Source organism: Hyla sarda, unplaced genomic scaffold (genome assembly GCF_029499605.1).
Source record: "Hyla sarda isolate aHylSar1 unplaced genomic scaffold, aHylSar1.hap1 scaffold_722, whole genome shotgun sequence".
Classification (NCBI taxonomy): domain Eukaryota; kingdom Metazoa; phylum Chordata; class Amphibia; order Anura; family Hylidae; genus Hyla; species Hyla sarda.
In genome coordinates this window covers 147,038-170,703 of record NW_026610743.1, presented here as the reverse complement: position 1 = coordinate 170,703, position 23,666 = coordinate 147,038, and the positions used below count along the sequence as shown (strand labels likewise).

The following is a 23,666-nucleotide window of genomic DNA, read 5'->3' as shown; positions in this document are numbered from 1 at the left end:
TATGTGTGTGTGTGCGCGTATATATATATATATATATATATATATATATATATATATATATATTTCTCCGCCGAAATCACTTTTAAACCCATTTCCACCTTTTTTTCCCTTCTCTTCCTCTTACTTTTTTTTCACGTTTTTTTACGTTTTTCTCCTTTTCGCCTCTTTTCTGGGCGTATTATTCTTCTTTTTCTTCTTTTTTTTCGTCTAATGCATACCCCATCAGTGCAGCAATGCTTATTCAATACCGCCAGCAGATGGAGACACTGGGGGATAATTTTCTAAGGATTTATACTGATTTTTCCTGTCTGAATTTGTCGCACAGAAAGTTGCAGGCCAAATATGTGTGACATTTCTGCGACTTTAGCTTCTAGAGCATTTTTACAACATTATACATAGGTGCTGAATACATAAAAAGCGACTGTTCAGCGACAGACAAGTCGCATCGGCTGAAAGTAGGCCAGAATGTCAGTCCATGTTGGAGCAGGTTTAGATACAGTCTAAAGTATAGATCTCAAAGTCTGTGCACAGAATTTAGCAAGGGCCTCGCACCTTCTGATGCATCAGGTAGGTGCACAATAGCATAGCCTAACCCTCTGTACTTTGGTCTATATTGATGCGGGACATAGACAGCCAGCTGATGACCAATCCATTAGTGCAATGGATGGCTGGAAGCATTTGTCTTTGCCTTTGCAATACCACAGAAGCAATGCATGGTCAATGTACAGCAATGACACACCTGTGTGAACAGCCAGGAGACCCCCCCCCCCCCCCCATGTTATGTTACATAGTTACATAGTTAGTACGGTCGAAAAAAGACATATGTCCATCAAGTTCAACCAGGGAATTAAGGGGTAGGGGTGTGGCGCGATATTGGGGAAGGGATGAGATTTTATATTTCTTCATAAGCATTAATCTTATTTTGTCAATTAGGAACATTCAGCACCCACCCGCTATCAAGGCAGCTGCCTATCATGTCATGCCCTACCTGCACAGGTGTGCTGGCTACTCAAATGATCCAATTAAGGAGGCCATTTAGTCAGCAGCAGCAGAAGTCCTGTGCCTGGACGCTCCAACAGCGGCCAGACACAAGCAGAAGCAGAAGCAGCAGAAGCAGCAGCAGCAGCACCACCTTTTGTTTTTTGGCTGCAGCAGCAGCAAGGCCCACAGGGCTGGCTAGCTGGCTAGCCAGCAAGCAGGTAGCAATGAAAGTAGGAATATTTCTTTTTAACCCTGTAAGGGGGTGGTGCACTGTACCCGAAGATACTGCCATATCGGGTCAATGCATAGGGCGACGGAAGCAAGCTTCGAAATCGGCCCCCGTTCTCAAAAATCCATTTAATATATGGTCCCCAGATAGGGGACGTATCAGATATTAAACTGATAAGAACAGATACTACACTTGATCTTAGCCAAAAGGCCGAGAAGCGATAACCGTGAAAGGGGCGGGCCCAACAAGGTGCCCTTCATGGGCACTATCACTGCTTGCTGTCAGGGAGGCTGCCAGACAATTTTCCATGCACACTCTGGGCTGGGGGGCAGTCAACCACCAGTACACACAGCAGAACCTAAACCCATACCATTATTGCTAAGCAGCAAGACAGGGGCCCATTGCACTCCCACGGGGCCTTTTTAAATGCAATCCATAACCCGGATTTGCCAGGAACCCTTCTTACTCCTCCTACTTGCATGTGACACTGGGCTTAGGATCTGCATAGGAAACACACACACAAGCACACACCTACCTTTGTTGCCTGCAGATGCCTCCTTGGCTGTCCCCAAACGGTATCAAACCAACACCCACGGGAAGCTGTAAGCATAGAGGACATGCCTGCACCCCATTGGACTTACCTGTGTGGGTTAAACCCGGGTTATTTGACAACCTATGGCGGTGATGGTTCTGCTCAGGCAGAGCAGTGCTGATGCTCCTCATAAAGCTGTCGCTGCTGTGAAGGTTCTAGGTGACATCACAAATCCCTATGGTTACATACACAACAAAGCTGGGTTGTTGTTGTTTACACTCTGCAAGGCCTGTGGAAGTGAGTGACATCATAGCACTGTAGTTCTGAGGGTTCTAGATGGATGCAACAATCTCCTGTTGCTTCTATGAAGGCCATAATAGACGACATCACCAAACAGCTCCATAGTCACATACACAGCAAAGGAGAGATGTTGTTTACACCTAGTGATGTCAGTGGTATTGAGTGACATCACAGCACAGTGCTAAGGCTCCTGGGCCTGGACACAGCAGAGGCTGCAATATCTCAACGGAGAATACGTTTATATATATGTGTGTGTGTGCGCGTATATATATATATATATATATATATATATATATATATATATATATTTCTCCGCCGAAATCACTTTTAAACCCATTTCCACCTTTTTTTCCCTTCTCTTCCTCTTACTTTTTTTTCACGTTTTTTTACGTTTTTCTCCTTTTCGCCTCTTTTCTGGGCGTATTATTCTTCTTTTTCTTCTTTTTTTTCGTCTAATGCATACCCCATCAGTGCAGCAATGCTTATTCAATACCGCCAGCAGATGGAGACACTGGGGGATAATTTTCTAAGGATTTATACTGATTTTTCCTGTCTGAATTTGTCGCACAGAAAGTTATTTGTCGCACAGAAAGTTGCAGGCAAATATGTGTGACATTTCTGCGACTTTAGCTTCTAGAGCATTTTTACAACATTATACATAGGTGCTGAATACATAAAAAGCGACTGTTCAGCGACAGACAAGTCGCATCGGCTGAAAGTAGGCCAGAATGTCAGTCCATGTTGGAGCAGGTTTAGATACAGTCTAAGTATAGATCTCAAAGTCTGTGCACAGAATTTAGCAAGGGCCTCGCACCTTCTGATGCATCAGGTAGGTGCACAATAGCATAGCCTAACCCTCTGTACTTTGGTCTATATGATGCGGGACATAGACAGCCAGCTGATGACCAATCCATTAGTGCAAGGTATGGCTGGAAGCATTTGTCTTTGCCCTTTGCAATACCACAGAAGCAATGCATGGTCAATGTACAGCAATGACACACCTGTGTGAACAGCCAGAGACCCCCCCCCCCCATGTTATGTTACATAGTTACATAGTTAGTACGGTCGAAAAAAGACATATGTCCATCAAGTTCAACCAGGGAATTAAGGGGTAGGGGTGTGGCGCGATATTGGGGAAGGGATGAGATTTTATATTTCTTCATAAGCATTAATCTTATTTTGTCAATTAGGAACATTCAGCACCCACCCGCTATCAAGGCAGCTGCCTATCATGTCATGCCCCTACCTGCACAGGTGTGCTGCTACACCAAATGATCCAATTAAGGAGGCCATTTAGTCAGCAGCAGCAGAAGTCCTGTGCCTGGACGCTCCAACAGCGGCCAGACACAAGCAGATGCAGAAGCAGCAGAAGCAGCAGCAGCACACCTTTTGTTTTTTGGCTGCAGCAGCAGCAAGGCCACAGGAGCTGGCTAGCTGGCTAGCCACAAGCAGGTAGCAATGAAAGTAGAATCTTTCTTTTAACCCTGTAAGGGGGTTGGTGCACTGTACCCGAAGACTACTGCCATATCGGGTCAATGCATAGGGCGACGGAAGCAAGCTTCGAAATCGGCCCCCGTTCTCAAAATCCATTTAATATATGGTCCCCAGATAGGGACGTATCAGATATTAAACTGATAAGAACAGATACTACACTTGATCTTAGCCAAAGGCCGAGAAGCGATAACCGTGAAAGGGGCGGGCCCAACAAGGTGCCCTTCATGGCACTATCACTGCTTGCTGTCAGGGAGGCTGCCCAGACAATTTTCCATGCACACTCTGGGCTGGGGGGCAGTCAACCACCAGTACACACAGCAGAACCTAAACCCATACCATTATTGCTAAGCAGCAAGACAGGGGCCATTGCACTCCCACGGGGCCTTTTTAAATGCAATCCATAACCCGGATTTGCCAGGAACCCTTCTTACTCCTCCTACTTGCATGTGACACTGGGCTTAGGATCTGCATAGGAAACACACACACAAGCACACACCTACCTTTGTTGCCTGCAGATGCCTCCTTGGCTGTCCCAAATGTATCAAACCAACACCCACGGAAGCTGTAAGCATAGAGGACATGCCTGCACCCCATTGGACTTACCTGTGTGGGTAACCCGGTTATTTGACAACCTATGGCGGTGATGGTTCTGCTCAGGCAGAGCAGTGCTGATGCTCCTCATAAAGCTGTCGCTGCTGTGAAGGTTCTAGGTTGACATCACAAATCCCTATGGTTACATACACAACAAAGCTGGGTTGTTGTTGTTTACACTCTGCAAGGCCTGTGGAAGTGAGTGACATCATAGCACTGTAGTTCTGAGGGTTCTAGATGGATGCAACAATCTCCTGTTGCTTCTATGAAGGCATAATAGACGACATCACAAACGCTCCATAGTCACATACACAGCAAAGGAGAGATGTTGTTTACACCTAGTGATGTCAGTGGATTGAGTGACATCACAGCACAGTGCTAAGGCTCCTGGGCCTGGACACAGCACGGCTGCAATATCTCAACGGAGAATACGTTATATATAGTGTGTGTGTGTGCGTAATATATATATATATTATATATATATATATATATATATATATATATATATTTCTCCGCCGAAATCACTTTTAAACCCATTTCCACCTTTTTTTCCCTTCTCTTCCTCTTACTTTTTTTTCACGTTTTTTTACGTTTTCTCCTTTTCGCCTCTTTTCTGGCGTATTATTCTTCTTTTTCTTCTTTTTTTCGTCTAATGCATACCCCATCAGTGCAGCAATGCTTATTCAATACCGCCAGCAGATGGAGACACTGGGGATAATTTTCTAAGGATTTATACTGTTTTTCCTGTCTGAATTTGTCGCACAGAAAGTTGCAGGCAAATATGTGTGACATTTTCTGCGACTTTAGCTTCTAGAGCATTTTTACAACATTATACATAGGTGCTGAATACATAAAAAGCGACTGTTCAGCGACAGACAAGTCGCATCGGCTGAAAGTAGGCCAGAATGTCAGTCCATTTTGGAGCAGGTTTAGATACAGTCTAAAGTATAGATCTCAAAGTCTGTGCACAGATTTAGCAAGGGCCTCGCACCTTCTGATGCATCAGGTAGGTGCACAATAGCATAGCCTAACCCTCTGTACTTTGGTCTATAGTGATGCGGGACATAGACAGCCAGCTGATGACCAATCCATTAGTGCAATGGATGGCTGGAAGCATTTGTCTTTGCCTTTGCAATACCACAGAAGCAATGCATGGTCAATGTACAGCAATGACACACCTGTGTGAACAGCCAGGAGACCCCCCCCCCCCCCCCATGTTATGTTACATAGTTACATAGTTAGTACGGTCGAAAAAAGACATATGTCCATCAAGTTCAACCAGGGAATTAAGGGGTAGGGGTGTGGCGCGATATTGGGGAAGGGATGAGATTTTATATTTCTTCATAAGCATTAATCTTATTTTGTCAATTAGGAACATTCAGCACCCACCCGCTATCAAGGCAGCTGCCTATCATGTCATGCCCTACCTGCACAGGTGTGCTGGCTACTCAAATGATCCAATTAAGGAGGCCATTAGTCAGCAGCAGCAGAAGTCCTGTGCCTGGACGCTCCAACAGCGGCCAGACACAAGCAGAAGCAGAAGCAGCAAGAAGCAGCAGCAGCACCACCTTTTGTTTTTTGGCTGCAGCAGCAGCAAGGCCCACAGGGCTGCTAGCTGGCTAGCAGCAAGCAGGTAGCAATGAAAGTAGGAATCTTTCTTTTAACCCTGTAAGGGGGTGGTGCACTGTACCCGAAGATACTGCCATATCGGGTCAATGCATAGGGCGACGGAAGCAAGCTTCGAAATCGGCCCCCGTTCTCAAAAATCCATTTAATATATGGTCCCCAGATAGGGGACGTATCAGATATTAACTGATAAGAACAGATACTACACTTGATCTTAGCCAAAAGGGCCGAGAAGCGATAACCGTGAAAGGGGCGGGCCCAACAAGGTGCCCTTCATGGGCACTATCACTGCTTGCTGTCAGGGAGGCTGCCAGACAATTTTCCATGCACACTCTGGGCTGGGGGCAGTCAACCACCAGTACACACCAGCAGAACCTAAACCCATACCATTATGCTAAGCAGCAAGACAGGGGCCCATTGCACTCCCACGGGGGGCCTTTTTAAATGCAATCCATAACCCGGATTTGCCAGGAACCCTTCTTACTCCTCCTACTTGCATGTGACACTGGCTTAGGATCTGCATAGGAAACACACACACAAGCACACACCTACCTTTGTTGCCTGCAGATGCCTCCTTGGCTGTCCCCAAACGGTATCAAACCAAACCACCCCCCACCGGGAAGCTGTAAGCATAGAGGACATGCCCTGCACCCCATTGGACTTACCTGTGTGGGTTAAACCCGGGTTATTTGACAACCTATGGCGGTGATGTTTCTGCTCAGGCAGAAGCAGTGCTGATGCTCCTCATAAAGCTGTCGCTGCTGTGAAGGTTCTAGGTGACATCACAAATCCTATGGTTACATACACAACAAAGCTGGTTGTTGTTGTTTTACACTCTGCAAGGCCTGTGGAAGTGAGTGACATCATAGCACTGTAGTTCTCAGGGTTCTAGATGGATGCAACAATATCCTGTTGCTTCTATGAAGGCCATAATAGACGACATCACCAAACAGCTCCATAGTCACATACACAGCAAAGTAGAGATGTTGTTTACACCTAGTGATGTCAGTGGTATTGAGTGACATCACAGCACAGTGCTAAGGCTCCTGGGCCTGGACACAGCAGAGGCTGCAATATCTCAACGGAGAATACGTTTATATATATGTGTGTGTGTGCGCGTATATATATATATATATATATATATATATATATATATATATATATATTTCTCCGCCGAAATCACTTTTAAACCCATTTCCACCTTTTTTTCCCTTCTCTTCCTCTTACTTTTTTTTCACGTTTTTTTACGTTTTTCTCCTTTTCGCCTCTTTTCTGGGCGTATTATTCTTCTTTTTCTTCTTTTTTTTCGTCTAATGCATACCCCATCAGTGCAGCAATGCTTATTCAATACCGCCAGCAGATGGAGACCACTGGGGGATAATTTTCTAAGGATTTATACTGATTTTTCCTGTCTGAATTTGTCGCACAGAAAGTTGCAGGCCAAATATGTGTGCCTGGACGCTCCAACAGCGGCCAGACACAAGCAGAAGCAGAAGCAGCAGAAGCAGCAGCAGCACCACCTTTTGTTTTTTGGCTGCAGCAGCAGCAAGGCCCACAGGGCTGGCTAGCTGGCTAGCCAGCAAGCAGGTAGCAATGAAAGTAGGAATCTTTCTTTTTAACCCTGTAAGGGGGGTGGTGCACTGTACCCGAAGATACTGCCATATCGGGTCAATGCATAGGGCGACGGAAGCAAGCTTCGAAATCGGCCCCCGTTCTCAAAAATCCATTTAATATATGGTCCCCAGATAGGGGACGTATCAGATATTAAACTGATAAGAACAGATACTACACTTGATCTTAGCCAAAAGGCCGAGAAGCGATAACCGTGAAAGGGGCGGGCCCAACAAGGTGCCCTTCATGGGCACTATCACTGCTTGCTGTCAGGGAGGCTGCCAGACAATGTTCCATGCACACTCTGGGCTGGGGGGCAGTCAACCACCAGTACACACAGCAGAACCTAAACCCATACCATTATTGCTAAGCAGCAAGACAGGGGCCCATTGCACTCCCACGGGGCCTTTTTAAATGCAATCCATAACCCGGATTTGCCAGGAACCCTTCTTACTCCTCCTACTTGCATGTGACACTGGGCTTAGGATCTGCATAGGAAACACACACACAAGCACACACCTACCTTTGTTGCCTGCAGATGCCTCCTTGGCTGTCCCCAAATGGTATCAAACCAACACCCACGGGAAGCTGTAAGCATAGAGGACATGCCTGCACCCCATTGGACTTACCTGTGTGGGTTAAACCCGGGTTATTTGACAACCTATGGCGGTGATGGTTCTGCTCAGGCAGAGCAGTGCTGATGCTCCTCATAAAGCTGTCGCTGCTGTGAAGGTTCTAGGTGACATCACAAATCCCTATGGTTACATACACAACAAAGCTGGGTTGTTGTTGTTTACACTCTGCAAGGCCTGTGGAAGTGAGTGACATCATAGCACTGTAGTTCTGAGGGTTCTAGATGGATGCAACAATCTCCTGTTGCTTCTATGAAGGCCATAATAGACGACATCACCAAACAGCTCCATAGTCACATACACAGCAAAGGAGAGATGTTGTTTACACCTAGTGATGTCAGTGGTATTGAGTGACATCACAGCACAGTGCTAAGGCTCCTGGGCCTGGACACAGCAGCGGCTGCAATATCTCAACGGAGAATACGTTTATATATATGTGTGTGTGTGCGCGTATATATATATATATATATATATATATATATATATATATATTCTCCGCCGAAATCACTTTTAAACCCATTTCCACCTTTTTTTCCCTTCTCTTCCTCTTACTTTTTTTTCACGTTTTTTTACGTTTTTCTCCTTTTCGCCTCTTTTCTGGGCGTATTATTCTTCTTTTTCTTCTTTTTTTTCGTCTAATGCATACCCCATCAGTGCAGCAATGCTTATTCAATACCGCCAGCAGATGGAGACACTGGGGGATAATTTTCTAAGGATTTATACTGATTTTTCCTGTCTGAATTTGTCGCACAGAAAGTTGCAGGCCAAATATGTGTGACATTTCTGCGACTTTAGCTTCTAGAGCATTTTTACAACATTATACATAGGTGCTGAATACATAAAAAGCGACTGTTCAGCGACAGACAAGTCGCATCGGCTGAAAGTAGGCCAGAATGTCAGTCCATGTTGGAGCAGGTTTAGATACAGTCTAAAGTATAGATCTCAAAGTCTGTGCACAGAATTTAGCAAGGGCCTCGCACCTTCTGATGCATCAGGTAGGTGCACAATAGCATAGCCTAACCCTCTGTACTTTGGTCTATATTGATGCGGGACATAGACAGCCAGCTGATGACCAATCCATTAGTGCAATGGATGGCTGGAAGCATTTGTCTTTGCCTTTGCAATACCACAGAAGCAATGCATGGTCAATGTACAGCAATGACACACCTGTGTGAACAGCCAGGAGACCCCCCCCCCCCCCCCATGTTATGTTACATAGTTACATAGTTAGTACGGTCGAAAAAAGACATATGTCCATCAAGTTCAACCAGGGAATTAAGGGGTAGGGGTGTGGCGCGATATTGGGGAAGGGATGAGATTTTATATTTCTTCATAAGCATTAATCTTATTTTGTCAATTAGGAACATTCAGCACCCACCCGCTATCAAGGCAGCTGCCTATCATGTCATGCCCTACCTGCACAGGTGTGCTGGCTACTCAAATGATCCAATTAAGGAGGCCATTTAGTCAGCAGCAGCAGAAGTCCTGTGCCTGGACGCTCCAACAGCGGCCAGACACAAGCAGAAGCAGAAGCAGAAGCAGCAGCAGCACCACCTTTTGTTTTTTGGCTGCAGCAGCAGCAAGGCCCACAGGGCTGGCTAGCTGGCTAGCCAGCAAGCAGCAATGAAAGTAGGAATCTTTCTTTTTAACCCTGTAAGGGGGTGGTGCACTGTACCCGAAGATACTGCCATATCGGGTCAATGCATAGGGCGACGGAAGCAAGCTTCGAAATCGGCCCCCGTTCTCAAAAATCCATTTAATATATGGTCCCCAGATAGGGGACGTATCAGATATTAAACTGATAAGAACAGATACTACACTTGATCTTAGCCAAAAGGCCGAGAAGCGATAACCGTGAAAGGGGCGGGCCCAACAAGGTGCCCTTCATGGGCACTATCACTGCTTGCTGTCAGGGAGGCTGCCAGACAATTTTCCATGCACACTCTGGGCTGGGGGGCAGTCAACCACCAGTACACACAGCAGAACCTAAACCCATACCATTATTGCTAAGCAGCAAGACAGGGGCCCATTGCACTCCCACGGGGCCTTTTTAAATGCAATCCATAACCCGGATTTGCCAGGAACCCTTCTTACTCCTCCTACTTGCATGTGACACTGGGCTTAGGATCTGCATAGGAAACACACACACAAGCACACACCTACCTTTGTTGCCTGCAGATGCCTCCTTGGCTGTCCCCAAACGGTATCAAACCAACACCCACGGGAAGCTGTAAGCATAGAGGACATGCCTGCACCCCATTGGACTTACCTGTGTGGGTTAAACCCGGGTTATTTGACAACCTATGGCGGTGATGGTTCTGCTCAGGCAGAGCAGTGCTGATGCTCCTCATAAAGCTGTCGCTGCTGTGAAGGTTCTAGGTGACATCACAAATCCCTATGGTTACATACACAACAAAGCTGGGTTGTTGTTGTTTACACTCTGCAAGGCCTGTGGAAGTGAGTGACATCATAGCACTGTAGTTCTGAGGGTTCTAGATGGATGCAACAATCTCCTGTTGCTTCTATGAAGGCCATAATAGACGACATCACCAAACAGCTCCATAGTCACATACACAGCAAAGGAGAGATGTTGTTTACACCTAGTGATGTCAGTGGTATTGAGTGACATCACAGCACAGTGCTAAGGCTCCTGGGCCTGGACACAGCAGCGGCTGCAATATCTCAACGGAGAATACGTTTATATATATGTGTGTGTGTGCGCGTATATATATATATATATATATATATATATATATATATATTTCTCCGCCGAAATCACTTTTAAACCCATTTCCACCTTTTTTTCCCTTCTCTTCCTCTTACTTTTTTTTCACGTTTTTTTACGTTTTTCTCCTTTTCGCCTCTTTTCTGGGCGTATTATTCTTCTTTTTCTTCTTTTTTTTCGTCTAATGCATACCCCATCAGTGCAGCAATGCTTATTCAATACCGCCAGCAGATGGAGACACTGGGGGATAATTTTCTAAGGATTTATACTGATTTTTCCTGTCTGAATTTGTCGCACAGAAAGTTGCAGGCCAAATATGTGTGACATTTCTGCGACTTTAGCTTCTAGAGCATTTTTACAACATTATACATAGGTGCTGAATACATAAAAAGCGACTGTTCAGCGACAGACAAGTCGCATCGGCTGAAAGTAGGCCAGAATGTCAGTCCATGTTGGAGCAGGTTTAGATACAGTCTAAAGTATAGATCTCAAAGTCTGTGCACAGAATTTAGCAAGGGCCTCGCACCTTCTGATGCATCAGGTAGGTGCACAATAGCATAGCCTAACCCTCTGTACTTTGGTCTATATTGATGCGGGACATAGACAGCCAGCTGATGACCAATCCATTAGTGCAATGGATGGCTGGAAGCATTTGTCTTTGCCTTTGCAATACCACAGAAGCAATGCATGGTCAATGTACAGCAATGACACACCTGTGTGAACAGCCAGGAGACCCCCCCCCCCCCCCCCATGTTATGTTACATAGTTACATAGTTAGTACGGTCGAAAAAAGACATATGTCCATCAAGTTCAACCAGGGAATTAAGGGGTAGGGGTGTGGCGCGATATTGGGGAAGGGATGAGATTTTATATTTCTTCATAAGCATTAATCTTATTTTGTCAATTAGGAACATTCAGCACCCACCCGCTATCAAGGCAGCTGCCTATCATGTCATGCCCTACCTGCACAGGTGTGCTGGCTACTCAAATGATCCAATTAAGGAGGCCATTTAGTCAGCAGCAGCAGAAGTCCTGTGCCTGGACGCTCCAACAGCGGCCAGACACAAGCAGAAGCAGAAGCAGCAGAAGCAGCAGCAGCACCACCTTTTGTTTTTTGGCTGCAGCAGCAGCAAGGCCCACAGGGCTGGCTAGCTGGCTAGCCAGCAAGCAGGTAGCAATGAAAGTAGGAATCTTTCTTTTTAACCCTGTAAGGGGGTGGTGCACTGTACCCGAAGATACTGCCATATCGGGTCAATGCATAGGTCGACGGAAGCAAGCTTCGAAATCGGCCCCCGTTCTCAAAAATCCATTTAATATATGGTCCCCAGATAGGGGACGTATCAGATATTAAACTGATAAGAACAGATACTATACTTGATCTTAGCCAAAAGGCCGAGAAGCGATAACCGTGAAAGGGGCGGGCCCAACAAGGTGCCCTTCATGGGCACTATCACTGCTTGCTGTCAGGGAGGCTGCCAGACAATTTTCCATGCACACTCTGGGCTGGGGGGCAGTCAACCACCAGTACACACAGCAGAACCTAAACCCATACCATTATTGCTAAGCAGCAAGACAGGGGCCCATTGCACTCCCACGGGGCCTTTTTAAATGCAATCCATAACCCGGATTTGCCAGGAACCCTTCTTACTCCTCCTACTTGCATGTGACACTGGGCTTAGGATCTGCATAGGAAACACACACACAAGAACACACCTACCTTTGTTGCCTGCAGATGCCTCCTTGGCTGTCCCCAAACGGTATCAAACCAACACCCACGGGAAGCTGTAAGCATAGAGGACATGCCTGCACCCCATTGGACTTACCTGTGTGGGTTAAACCCGGGTTATTTGACAACCTATGGCGGTGATGGTTCTGCTCAGGCAGAGCAGTGCTGATGCTCCTCATAAAGCTGTCGCTGCTGTGAAGGTTCTAGGTGACATCACAAATCCCTATGGTTACATACACAACAAAGCTGGGTTGTTGTTGTTTACACTCTGCAAGGCCTGTGGAAGTGAGTGACATCATAGCACTGTAGTTCTGAGGGTTCTAGATGGATGCAACAATCTCCTGTTGCTTCTATGAAGGCCATAATAGACGACATCACCAAACAGCTCCATAGTCACATACACAGCAAAGGAGAGATGTTGTTTACACCTAGTGATGTCAGTGGTATTGAGTGACATCACAGCACAGTGCTAAGGCTCCTGGGCCTGGACACAGCAGCGGCTGCAATATCTCAACGGGGAATACGTTTATATATATGTGTGTGTGTGCGCGTATATATATATATATATATATATATATATATATATATTTCTCCGCCGAAATCACTTTTAAACCCATTTCCACCTTTTTTTCCCTTCTCTTCCTCTTACTTTTTTTTCACGTTTTTTTACGTTTTTCTCCTTTTCGCCTCTTTTCTGGGCGTATTATTCTTCTTTTTCTTCTTTTTTTTCGTCTAATGCATACCCCATCAGTGCAGCAATGCTTATTCAATACCGCCAGCAGATGGAGACACTGGGGGATAATTTTCTAAGGATTTATACTGATTTTTCCTGTCTGAATTTGTCGCACAGAAAGTTGCAGGCCAAATATGTGTGACATTTCTGCGACTTTAGCTTCTAGAGCATTTTTACAACATTATACATAGGTGCTGAATACATAAAAAGCGACTGTTCAGCGACAGACAAGTCGCATCGGCTGAAAGTAGGCCAGAATGTCAGTCCATGTTGGAGCAGGTTTAGATACAGTCTAAAGTATAGATCTCAAAGTCTGTGCACAGAATTTAGCAAGGGCCTCGCACCTTCTGATGCATCAGGTAGGTGCACAATAGCATAGCCTAACCCTCTGTACTTTGGTCTATATTGATGCGGGACATAGACAGCCAGCTGATGACCAATCCATTAGTGCAATGGATGGCTGGAAGCATTTGTCTTTGCCTTTGCAATACCACAGAAGCAATGCATGGTCAATGTACAGCAATGACACACCTGTGTGAACAGCCAGGAGACCCCCCCCCCCCCCCATGTTATGTTACATAGTTACATAGTTAGTACGGTCGAAAAAAGACATATGTCCATCAAGTTCAACCAGGGAATTAAGGGGTAGGGGTGTGGCGTGATATTGGGGAAGGGATGAGATTTTATATTTCTTCATAAGCATTAATCTTATTTTGTCAATTAGGAACATTCAGCACCCACCCGCTATCAAGGCAGCTGCCTATCATGTCATGCCCTACCTGCACAGGTGTGCTGGCTACTCAAATGATCCAATTAAGGAGGCCATTTAGTCAGCAGCAGCAGAAGTCCTGTGCCTGGACGCTCCAACAGCGGCCAGACACAAGCAGAAGCAGAAGCAGCAGAAGCAGCAGCAGCACCACCTTTTGTTTTTTGGCTGCAGCAGCAGCAAGGCCCACAGGGCTGGCTAGCTGGCTAGCCAGCAAGCAGGTAGCAATGAAAGTAGGAATCCTTCTTTTTAACCCTGTAAGGGGGTGGTGCACTGTACCCGAAGATACTGCCATATCGGGTCAATGCATAGGGCGACGGAAGCAAGCTTCGAAATCGGCCCCCGTTCTCAAAAATCCATTTAATATATGGTCCCCAGATAGGGGACGTATCAGATATTAAACTGATAAGAACAGATACTACACTTGATCTTAGCCAAAAGGCCGAGAAGCGATAACCGTGAAAGGGGCGGGCCCAACAAGGTGCCCTTCATGGGCACTATCACTGCTTGCTGTCAGGGAGGCTGCCAGACAATTTTCCATGCACACTCTGGGCTGGGGGGCAGTCAACCACCAGTACACACAGCAGAACCTAAACCCATACCATTATTGCTAAGCAGCAAGACAGGGGCCCATTGCACTCCCACGGGGCCTTTTTAAATGCAATCCATAACCCGGATTTGCCAGGAACCCTTCTTACTCCTCCTACTTGCATGTGACACTGGGCTTAGGATCTGCATAGGAAACACACACACAAGCACACACCTACCTTTGTTGCCTGCAGATGCCTCCTTGGCTGTCCCCAAACGGTATCAAACCAACACCCACGGGAAGCTGTAAGCATAGAGGACATGCCTGCACCCCATTGGACTTACCTGTGTGGGTTAAACCCGGGTTATTTGACAACCTATGGCGGTGATGGTTCTGCTCAGGCAGAGCAGTGCTGATGCTCCTCATAAAGCTGTCGCTGCTGTGAAGGTTCTAGGTGACATCACAAATCCCTATGGTTACATACACAACAAAGCTGGGTTGTTGTTGTTTACACTCTGCAAGGCCTGTGGAAGTGAGTGACATCATAGCACTGTAGTTCTGAGGGTTCTAGATGGATGCAACAATCTCCTGTTGCTTCTATGAAGGCCATAATAGACGACATCACCAAACAGCTCCATAGTCACATACACAGCAAAGGAGAGATGTTGTTTACACCTAGTGATGTCAGTGGTATTGAGTGACATCACAGCACAGTGCTAAGGCTCCTGGGCCTGGACACAGCAGCGGCTGCAATATCTCAACGGGGAATACGTTTATATATATGTGTGTGTGTGCGCGTATATATATATATATATATATATATATATATATATATATATATATTTCTCCGCCAAAATCACTTTTAAACCCATTTCCACCTTTTTTTCCCTTCTCTTCCTCTTACTTTTTTTTCACGTTTTTTTACGTTTTTCTCCTTTTCGCCTCTTTTCTGGGCGTATTATTCTTCTTTTTCTTCTTTTTTTTCGTCTAATGCATACCTCATCAGTGCAGCAATGCTTATTCAATACCGCCAGCAGATGGAGACACTGGGGGATAATTTTCTAAGGATTTATACTGATTTTTCCTGTCTGAATTTGTCGCACAGAAAGTTGCAGGCCAAATATGTGTGACATTTCTGCGACTTTAGCTTCTAGAGCATTTTTACAACATTATACATAGGTGCTGAATACATAAAAAGCGACTGTTCAGCGACAGACAAGTCGCATCGGCTGAAAGTAGGCCAGAATGTCAGTCCATGTTGGAGCAGGTTTAGATACAGTCTAAAGTATAGATCTCAAAGTCTGTGCACAGAATTTAGCAAGGGCCTCGCACCTTCTGATGCATCAGGTAGGTGCACAATAGCATAGCCTAACCCTCTGTACTTTGGTCTATATTGATGCGGGACATAGACAGCCAGCTGATGACCAATCCATTAGTGCAATGGATGGCTGGAAGCATTTGTCTTTGCCTTTGCAATACCACAGAAGCAATGCATGGTCAATGTACAGCAATGACACACCTGTGTGAACAGCCAGGAGACCCCCCCCCCCCCCCATGTTATGTTACATAGTTACATAGTTAGTACGGTCGAAAAAAGACATATGTCCATCAAGTTCAACCAGGGAATTAAGGGGTAGGGGTGTGGCGCGATATTGGGGAAGGGATGAGATTTTATATTTCTTCATAAGCATTAATCTTATTTTGTCAATTAGGAACATTCAGCACCCACCCGCTATCAAGGCAGCTGCCTATCATGTCATGCCCTACCTGCACAGGTGTGCTGGCTACTCAAATGATCCAATTAAGGAGGCCATTTAGTCAGCAGCAGCAGAAGTCCTGTGCCTGGACGCTCCAACAGCGGCCAGACACAAGCAGAAGCAGCAGAAGCAGCAGCAGCACCACCTTTTGTTTTTTGGCTGCAGCAGCAGCAAGGCCCACAGGGCTGGCTAGCTGGCTAGCCAGCAAGCAGGTAGCAATGAAAGTAGGAATCTTTCTTTTTAACCCTGTAAGGGGGTGGTGCACTGTACCCGAAGATACTGCCATATCGGGTCAATGCATAGGGCGACGGAAGCAAGCTTCGAAATCGGCCCCCGTTCTCAAAAATCCATTTAATATATGGTCCCCAGATAGGGGACGTATCAGATATTAAACTGATAAGAACAGATACTACACTTGATCTTAGCCAAAAGGCCGAGAAGCGATAACCGTGAAAGGGGCGGGCCCAACAAGGTGCCCTTCATGGGCACTATCACTGCTTGCTGTCAGGGAGGCTGCCAGACAATTTTCCATGCACACTCTGGGCTGGGGGGCAGTCAACCACCAGTACACACAGCAGAACCTAAACCCATACCATTATTGCTAAGCAGCAAGACAGGGGCCCATTGCACTCCCACGGGGCCTTTTTAAATGCAATCCATAACCCGGATTTGACAGGAACCCTTCTTACTCCTCCTACTTGCATGTGACACTGGGCTTAGGATCTGCATAGGAAACACACACACAAGCACACACCTACCTTTGTTGCCTGCAGATGCCTCCTTGGCTGTCCCCAAACGGTATCAAACCAACACCCACGGGAAGCTGTAAGCATAGAGGACATGCCTGCACCCCATTGGACTTACCTGTGTGGGTTAAACCCGGGTTATTTGACAACCTATGGCGGTGATGGTTCTGCTCAGGCAGAGCAGTGCTGATGCTCCTCATAAAGCTGTCGCTGCTGTGAAGGTTCTAGGTGACATCACAAATCCCTATGGTTACATACACAACAAAGCTGGGTTGTTGTTGTTTACACTCTGCAAGGCCTGTGGAAGTGAGTGACATCATAGCACTGTAGTTCTGAGGGTTCTAGATGGATGCAACAATCTCCTGTTGCTTCTATGAAGGCCATAATAGACGACATCACCAAACAGCTCCATAGTCACATACACAGCAAAGGAGAGATGTTGTTTACACCTAGTGATGTCAGTGGTATTGAGTGACATCACAGCACAGTGCTAAGGCTCCTGGGCCTGGACACAGCAGCGGCTGCAATATCTCAACGGAGAATACGTTTATATATATGTGTGTGTGTGCGCGTATATATATATATATATATATATATATATATATATATATATATATATATTTCTCCGCCGAAATCACTTTTAAACCCATTTCCACCTTTTTTTCCCTTCTCTTCCTCTTACTTTTTTTTCACGTTTTTTTACGTTTTTCTCCTTTTCGCCTCTTTTCTGGGCGTATTATTCTTCTTTTTCTTCTTTTTTTTCGTCTAATGCATACCCCATCAGTGCAGCAATGCTTATTCAATACCGCCAGCAGATGGAGACACTGGGGGATAATTTTCTAAGGATTTATACTGATTTTTCCTGTCTGAATTTGTCGCACAGAAAGTTGCAGGCCAAATATGTGTGACATTTCTGCGACTTTAGCTTCTAGAGCATTTTTACAACATTATACATAGGTGCTGAATACATAAAAAGCGACTGTTCAGCGACAGACAAGTCGCATCGGCTGAAAGTAGGCCAGAATGTCAGTCCATGTTGGAGCAGGTTTAGATACAGTCTAAAGTATAGATCTCAAAGTCTGTGCACAGAATTTAGCAAGGGCCTCGCACCTTCTGATGCATTAGGTAGGTGCACAATAGCATAGCCTAACCCTCTGTACTTTGGTCTATATTGATGCGGGACATAGACAGCCAGCTGATGACCAATCCATTAGTGCAATGGATGGCTGGAAGCATTTGTCTTTGCCTTTGCAATACCACAGAAGCAATGCATGGTCAATGTACAGCAATGACACACCTGTGTGAACAGCCAGGAGACCCCCCCCCCCCATGTTATGTTACATAGTTACATAGTTAGTACGGTCGAAAAAAGACATATGTCCATCAAGTTCAACCAGGGAATTAAGGGGTAGGGGTGTGGCGCGATATTGGGGAAGGGATGAGATTTTATATTTCTTCATAAGCATTAATCTTATTTTGTCAATTAGGAACATTCAGCACCCACCCGCTATCAAGGCAGCTGCCTATCATGTCATGCCCTACCTGCACAGGTGTGCTGGCTACTCAAATGATCCAATTAAGGAGGCCATTTAGTCAGCAGCAGCAGAAGTCCTGTGCCTGGACGCTCCAACAGCGGCCAGACACAAGCAGAAGCAGAAGCAGCAGCAGCACCACCTTTTGTTTTTTGGCTGCAGCAGCAGCAAGGCCCACAGGGCTGGCTAGCTAGCAAGCAGGTAGCAATGAAAGTAGGAATCTTTCTTTTTAACCCTGTAAGGGGGTGGTGCACTGTACCCGAAGATACTGCCATATCGGGTCAATGCATAGGGCGACGGAAGCAAGCTTCGAAATCGGCCCCCGTTCTCAAAAATCCATTTAATATATGGTCCCCAGATAGGGGACGTATCAGATATTAAACTGATAAGAACAGATACTACACTTGATCTTAGCCAAAAGGCCGAGAAGCGATAACCGTGAAAGGGGCGGGCCCAACAAGGTGCCCTTCATGGGCACTATCACTGCTTGCTGTCAGGGAGGCTGCCAGACAATTTTCCATGCACACTCTGGGCTGGGGGGCAGTCAACCACCAGTACACACAGCAGAACCTAAACCCATACCATTATTGCTAAGCAGCAAGACAGGGGCCCATTGCACTCCCACGGGGCCTTTTTAAATGCAATCCATAACCCGGATTTGCCAGGAACCCTTCTTACTCCTCCTACTTGCATGTGACACTGGGCTTAGGATCTGCATAGGAAACACACACACAAGCACACACCTACCTTTGTTGCCTGCAGATGCCTCCTTGGCTGTCCCCAAACGGTATCAAACCAACACCCACGGGAAGCTGTAAGCATAGAGGACATGCCTGCACCCCATTGGACTTACATGTGTGGGTTAAACCCGGGTTATTTGACAACCTATGGCGGTGATGGTTCTGCTCAGGCAGAGCAGTGCTGATGCTCCTCATAAAGCTGTCGCTGCTGTGAAGGTTCTAGGTGACATCACAAATCCCTATGGTTACATACACAACAAAGCTGGGTTGTTGTTGTTTACACTCTGCAAGGCCTGTGGAAGTGAGTGACATCATAGCACTGTAGTTCTGAGGGTTCTAGATGGATGCAACAATCTCCTGTTGCTTCTATGAAGGCCATAATAGACGACATCACCAAACAGCTCCATAGTCACATACACAGCAAAGGAGAGATGTTGTTTACACCTAGTGATGTCAGTGGTATTGAGTGACATCACAGCACAGTGCTAAGGCTCCTGGGCCTGGACACAGCAGCGGCTGCAATATCTCAACGGAGAATACGTTTATATATATGTGTGTGTGTGCGCGTATATATATATATATATATATATATATATATATATATATATATATATTTCTCCGCCGAAATCACTTTTAAACCCATTTCCACCTTTTTTTCCCTTCTCTTCCTCTTACTTTTTTTTCACGTTTTTTTACGTTTTTCTCCTTTTCGCCTCTTTTCTGGGCGTATTATTCTTCTTTTTCTTCTTTTTTTTCGTCTAATGCATACCCCATCAGTGCAGCAATGCTTATTCAATACCGCCAGCAGATGGAGACACTGGGGGATAATTTTCTAAGGATTTATACTGATTTTTCCTGTCTGAATTTGTCGCACAGAAAGTTGCAGGCCAAATATGTGTGACATTTCTGCGACTTTAGCTTCTAGAGCATTTTTACAACATTATACATAGGTGCTGAATACATAAAAAGCGACTGTTCAGCGACAGACAAGTCGCATCGGCTGAAAGTAGGCCAGAATGTCAGTCCATGTTGGAGCAGGTTTAGATACAGTCTAAAGTATAGATCTCAAAGTCTGTGCACAGAATTTAGCAAGGGCCTCGCACCTTCTGATGCATCAGGTAGGTGCACAATAGCATAGCCTAACCCTCTGTACTTTGGTCTATATTGATGCGGGACATAGACAGCCAGCTGATGACCAATCCATTAGTGCAATGGATGGCTGGAAGCATTTGTCTTTGCCTTTGCAATACCACAGAAGCAATGCATGGTCAATGTACAGCAATGACACACCTGTGTGAACAGCCAGGAGACCCCCCCCCCCCCCCCCATGTTATGTTACATAGTTACATAGTTAGTACGGTCGAAAAAAGACATATGTCCATCAAGTTCAACCAGGGAATTAAGGGGTAGGGGTGTGGCGCGATATTGGGGAAGGGATGAGATTTTATATTTCTTCATAAGCATTAATCTTATTTTGTCAATTAGGAACATTCAGCACCCACCCGCTATCAAGGCAGCTGCCTATCATGTCATGCCCTACCTGCACAGGTGTGCTGGCTACTCAAATGATCCAATTAAGGAGGCCATTTAGTCAGCAGCAGCAGAAGTCCTGTGCCTGGACGCTCCAACAGCGGCCAGACACAAGCAGAAGCAGAAGCAGCAGCAGCAGCAGCAGCACCACCTTTTGTTTTTTGGCTGCAGCAGCAGCAAGGCCCACAGGGCTGGCTAGCTGGCTAGCCAGCAAGCAGGTAGCAATGAAAGTAGGAATCTTTCTTTTTAACCCTGTAAGGGGGTGGTGCACTGTACCCGAAGATACTGCCATATCGGGTCAATGCATAGGGCGACGGAAGCAAGCTTCGAAATCGGCCCCCGTTCTCAAAAATCCATTTAATATATGGTCCCCAGATAGGGGACGTATCAGATATTAAACTGATAAGAACAGATACTACACTTGATCTTAGCCAAAAGGCCGAGAAGCGATAACCGTGAAAGGGGCGGGCCCAACAAGGTGCCCTTCATGGGCACTATCACTGCTTGCTGTCAGGGAGGCTGCCAGACAATTTTCCATGCACACTCTGGGCTGGGGGGCAGTCAACCACCAGTACACACAGCAGAACCTAAACCCATACCATTATTGCTAAGCAGCAAGACAGGGGCCCATTGCACTCCCACGGGGCCTTTTTAAATGCAATCCATAACCCGGATTTGCCAGGAACCCTTCTTACTCCTCCTACTTGCATGTGACACTGGGCTTAGGATCTGCATAGGAAACACACACACAAGCACACACCTACCTTTGTTGCCTGCAGATGCCTCCTTGGCTGTCCCCAAACGGTATCAAACCAACACCCACGGGAAGCTGTAAGCATAGAGGACATGCCTGCACCCCATTGGACTTACCTGTGTGGGTTAAACCCGGGTTATTTGACAACCTATGGCGGTGATGGTTCTGCTCAGGCAGAGCAGTGCTGATGCTCCTCATAAAGCTGTCGCTGCTGTGAAGGTTCTAGGTGACATCACAAATCCCTATGGTTACATACACAACAAAGCTGGGTTGTTGTTGTTTACACTCTGCAAGGCCTGTGGAAGTGAGTGACATCATAGCACTGTAGTTCTGAGGGTTCTAGATGGATGCAACAATCTCCTGTTGCTTCTATGAAGGCCATAATAGACGACATCACCAAACAGCTCCATAGTCACATACACAGCAAAGGAGAGATGTTGTTTACACCTAGTGATGTCAGTGGTATTGAGTGACATCACAGCACAGTGCTAAGGCTCCTGGGCCTGGACACAGCAGCGGCTGCAATATCTCAACGGAGAATACGTTTATATATATGTGTGTGTGTGCGCGTATATATATATATATATATATATATATATATATATATATATTTCTCCGCCGAAATCACTTTTAAACCCATTTCCACCTTTTTTTCCCTTCTCTTCCTCTTACTTTTTTTTCACGTTTTTTTACGTTTTTCTCCTTTTCGCCTCTTTTCTGGGCGTATTATTCTTCTTTTTCTTCTTTTTTTTCGTCTAATGCATACCCCATCAGTGCAGCAATGCTTATTCAATACCGCCAGCAGATGGAGACACTGGGGGATAATTTTCTAAGGATTTATACTGATTTTTCCTGTCTGAATTTGTCGCACAGAAAGTTGCAGGCCAAATATGTGTGACATTTCTGCGACTTTAGCTTCTAGAGCATTTTTACAACATTATACATAGGTGCTGAATACATAAAAAGCGACTGTTCAGCGACAGACAAGTCGCATCGGCTGAAAGTAGGCCAGAATGTCAGTCCATGTTGGAGCAGGTTTAGATACAGTCTAAAGTATAGATCTCAAAGTCTGTGCACAGAATTTAGCAAGGGCCTCGCACCTTCTGATGCATCAGGTAGGTGCACAATAGCATAGCCTAACCCTCTGTACTTTGGTCTATATTGATGCGGGACATAGACAGCCAGCTGATGACCAATCCATTAGTGCAATGGATGGCTGGAAGCATTTGTCTTTGCCTTTGCAATACCACAGAAGCAATGCATGGTCAATGTACAGCAATGACACACCTGTGTGAACAGCCAGGAGACCCCCCCCCCCCCATGTTATGTTACATAGTTACATAGTTAGTACGGTCGAAAAAAGACATATGTCCATCAAGTTCAACCAGGGAATTAAGGGGTAGGGGTGTGGCGCGATATTGGGGAAGGGATGAGATTTTATATTTCTTCATAAGCATTAATCTTATTTTGTCAATTAGGAACATTCAGCACCCACCCGCTATCAAGGCAGCTGCCTATCATGTCATGCCCTACCTGCACAGGTGTGCTGGCTACTCAAATGATCCAATTAAGGAGGCCATTTAGTCAGCAGCAGCAGAAGTCCTGTGCCTGGACGCTCCAACAGCGGCCAGACACAAGCAGAAGCAGAAGCAGCAGAAGCAGCAGCAGCACCACCTTTTGTTTTTTGGCTGCAGCAGCAGCAAGGCCCACAGGGCTGGCTAGCTGGCTAGCCAGCAAGCAGGTAGCAATGAAAGTAGGAATCTTTCTTTTTAACCCTGTAAGGGGGTGGTGCACTGTACCCGAAGATACTGCCATATCGGGTCAATGCATAGGGCGACGGAAGCAAGCTTCGAAATCGGCCCCCGTTCTCAAAAATCCATTTAATATATGGTCCCCAGATAGGGGACGTATCAGATATTAAACTGATAAGAACAGATTTTTTTTTTTTTAACTTGACTACCCTTACGGGGGCAACTTTATTAAAAATTAAATAATGTTAACAAAGTTGTGCAAATATGTCAATAAATACAGTTACATATAAATAACATATTTACAACATATTAAAACATAAAATGGGCACTTGGTGGCTTTACAAGATAGAATTCCATTCTTTTAAAAACCATTTTCTAGAT

At 45.7% G+C, this 23,666-nt stretch overlaps 10 non-coding genes and 1 pseudogene across 10 annotated transcripts; all 11 read right to left on the bottom strand.

The window, feature by feature from the left end:
* Window positions 1-1,241: 1,241 nt before the first annotated feature.
* LOC130344589 (U2 spliceosomal RNA) lies at window positions 1,242-1,432 on the bottom strand. The gene has a single exon (XR_008883488.1). It is a non-coding gene; the product is annotated as a U2 spliceosomal RNA (small nuclear RNA).
* Window positions 1,433-3,535: 2,103 nt separating this feature from the next.
* On the bottom strand, window positions 3,536-3,724 carry LOC130344525 (U2 spliceosomal RNA). Its single transcript, XR_008883438.1, has one exon. It is a non-coding gene; the product is annotated as a U2 spliceosomal RNA (small nuclear RNA).
* A 2,077-nt stretch (window positions 3,725-5,801) lies between these two features.
* Window positions 5,802-5,992, bottom strand: LOC130344524 (U2 spliceosomal RNA). The gene has a single exon (XR_008883437.1). It is a non-coding gene; the product is annotated as a U2 spliceosomal RNA (small nuclear RNA).
* A 1,391-nt stretch (window positions 5,993-7,383) lies between these two features.
* LOC130344588 (U2 spliceosomal RNA) lies at window positions 7,384-7,574 on the bottom strand. The gene has a single exon (XR_008883487.1). It is a non-coding gene; the product is annotated as a U2 spliceosomal RNA (small nuclear RNA).
* A 2,081-nt stretch (window positions 7,575-9,655) lies between these two features.
* On the bottom strand, window positions 9,656-9,846 carry LOC130344587 (U2 spliceosomal RNA). The gene has a single exon (XR_008883486.1). It is a non-coding gene; the product is annotated as a U2 spliceosomal RNA (small nuclear RNA).
* Window positions 9,847-11,934: 2,088 nt separating this feature from the next.
* Window positions 11,935-12,125, bottom strand: LOC130344522 (U2 spliceosomal RNA). The gene has a single exon (XR_008883435.1). It is a non-coding gene; the product is annotated as a U2 spliceosomal RNA (small nuclear RNA).
* A 2,084-nt stretch (window positions 12,126-14,209) lies between these two features.
* Window positions 14,210-14,400, bottom strand: LOC130344586 (U2 spliceosomal RNA). The gene has a single exon (XR_008883485.1). It is a non-coding gene; the product is annotated as a U2 spliceosomal RNA (small nuclear RNA).
* A 2,086-nt stretch (window positions 14,401-16,486) lies between these two features.
* Window positions 16,487-16,677, bottom strand: LOC130344584 (U2 spliceosomal RNA). The gene has a single exon (XR_008883484.1). It is a non-coding gene; the product is annotated as a U2 spliceosomal RNA (small nuclear RNA).
* Window positions 16,678-18,753: 2,076 nt separating this feature from the next.
* On the bottom strand, window positions 18,754-18,944 carry LOC130344582 (U2 spliceosomal RNA). Its single transcript, XR_008883482.1, has one exon. It is a non-coding gene; the product is annotated as a U2 spliceosomal RNA (small nuclear RNA).
* A 2,096-nt stretch (window positions 18,945-21,040) lies between these two features.
* On the bottom strand, window positions 21,041-21,231 carry LOC130344581 (U2 spliceosomal RNA). Its single transcript, XR_008883481.1, has one exon. It is a non-coding gene; the product is annotated as a U2 spliceosomal RNA (small nuclear RNA).
* Window positions 21,232-23,317: 2,086 nt separating this feature from the next.
* Window positions 23,318-23,524, bottom strand: LOC130344528 (U2 spliceosomal RNA; annotated as a pseudogene).
* Between the last annotated feature and the right edge of the window lie 142 nt (window positions 23,525-23,666).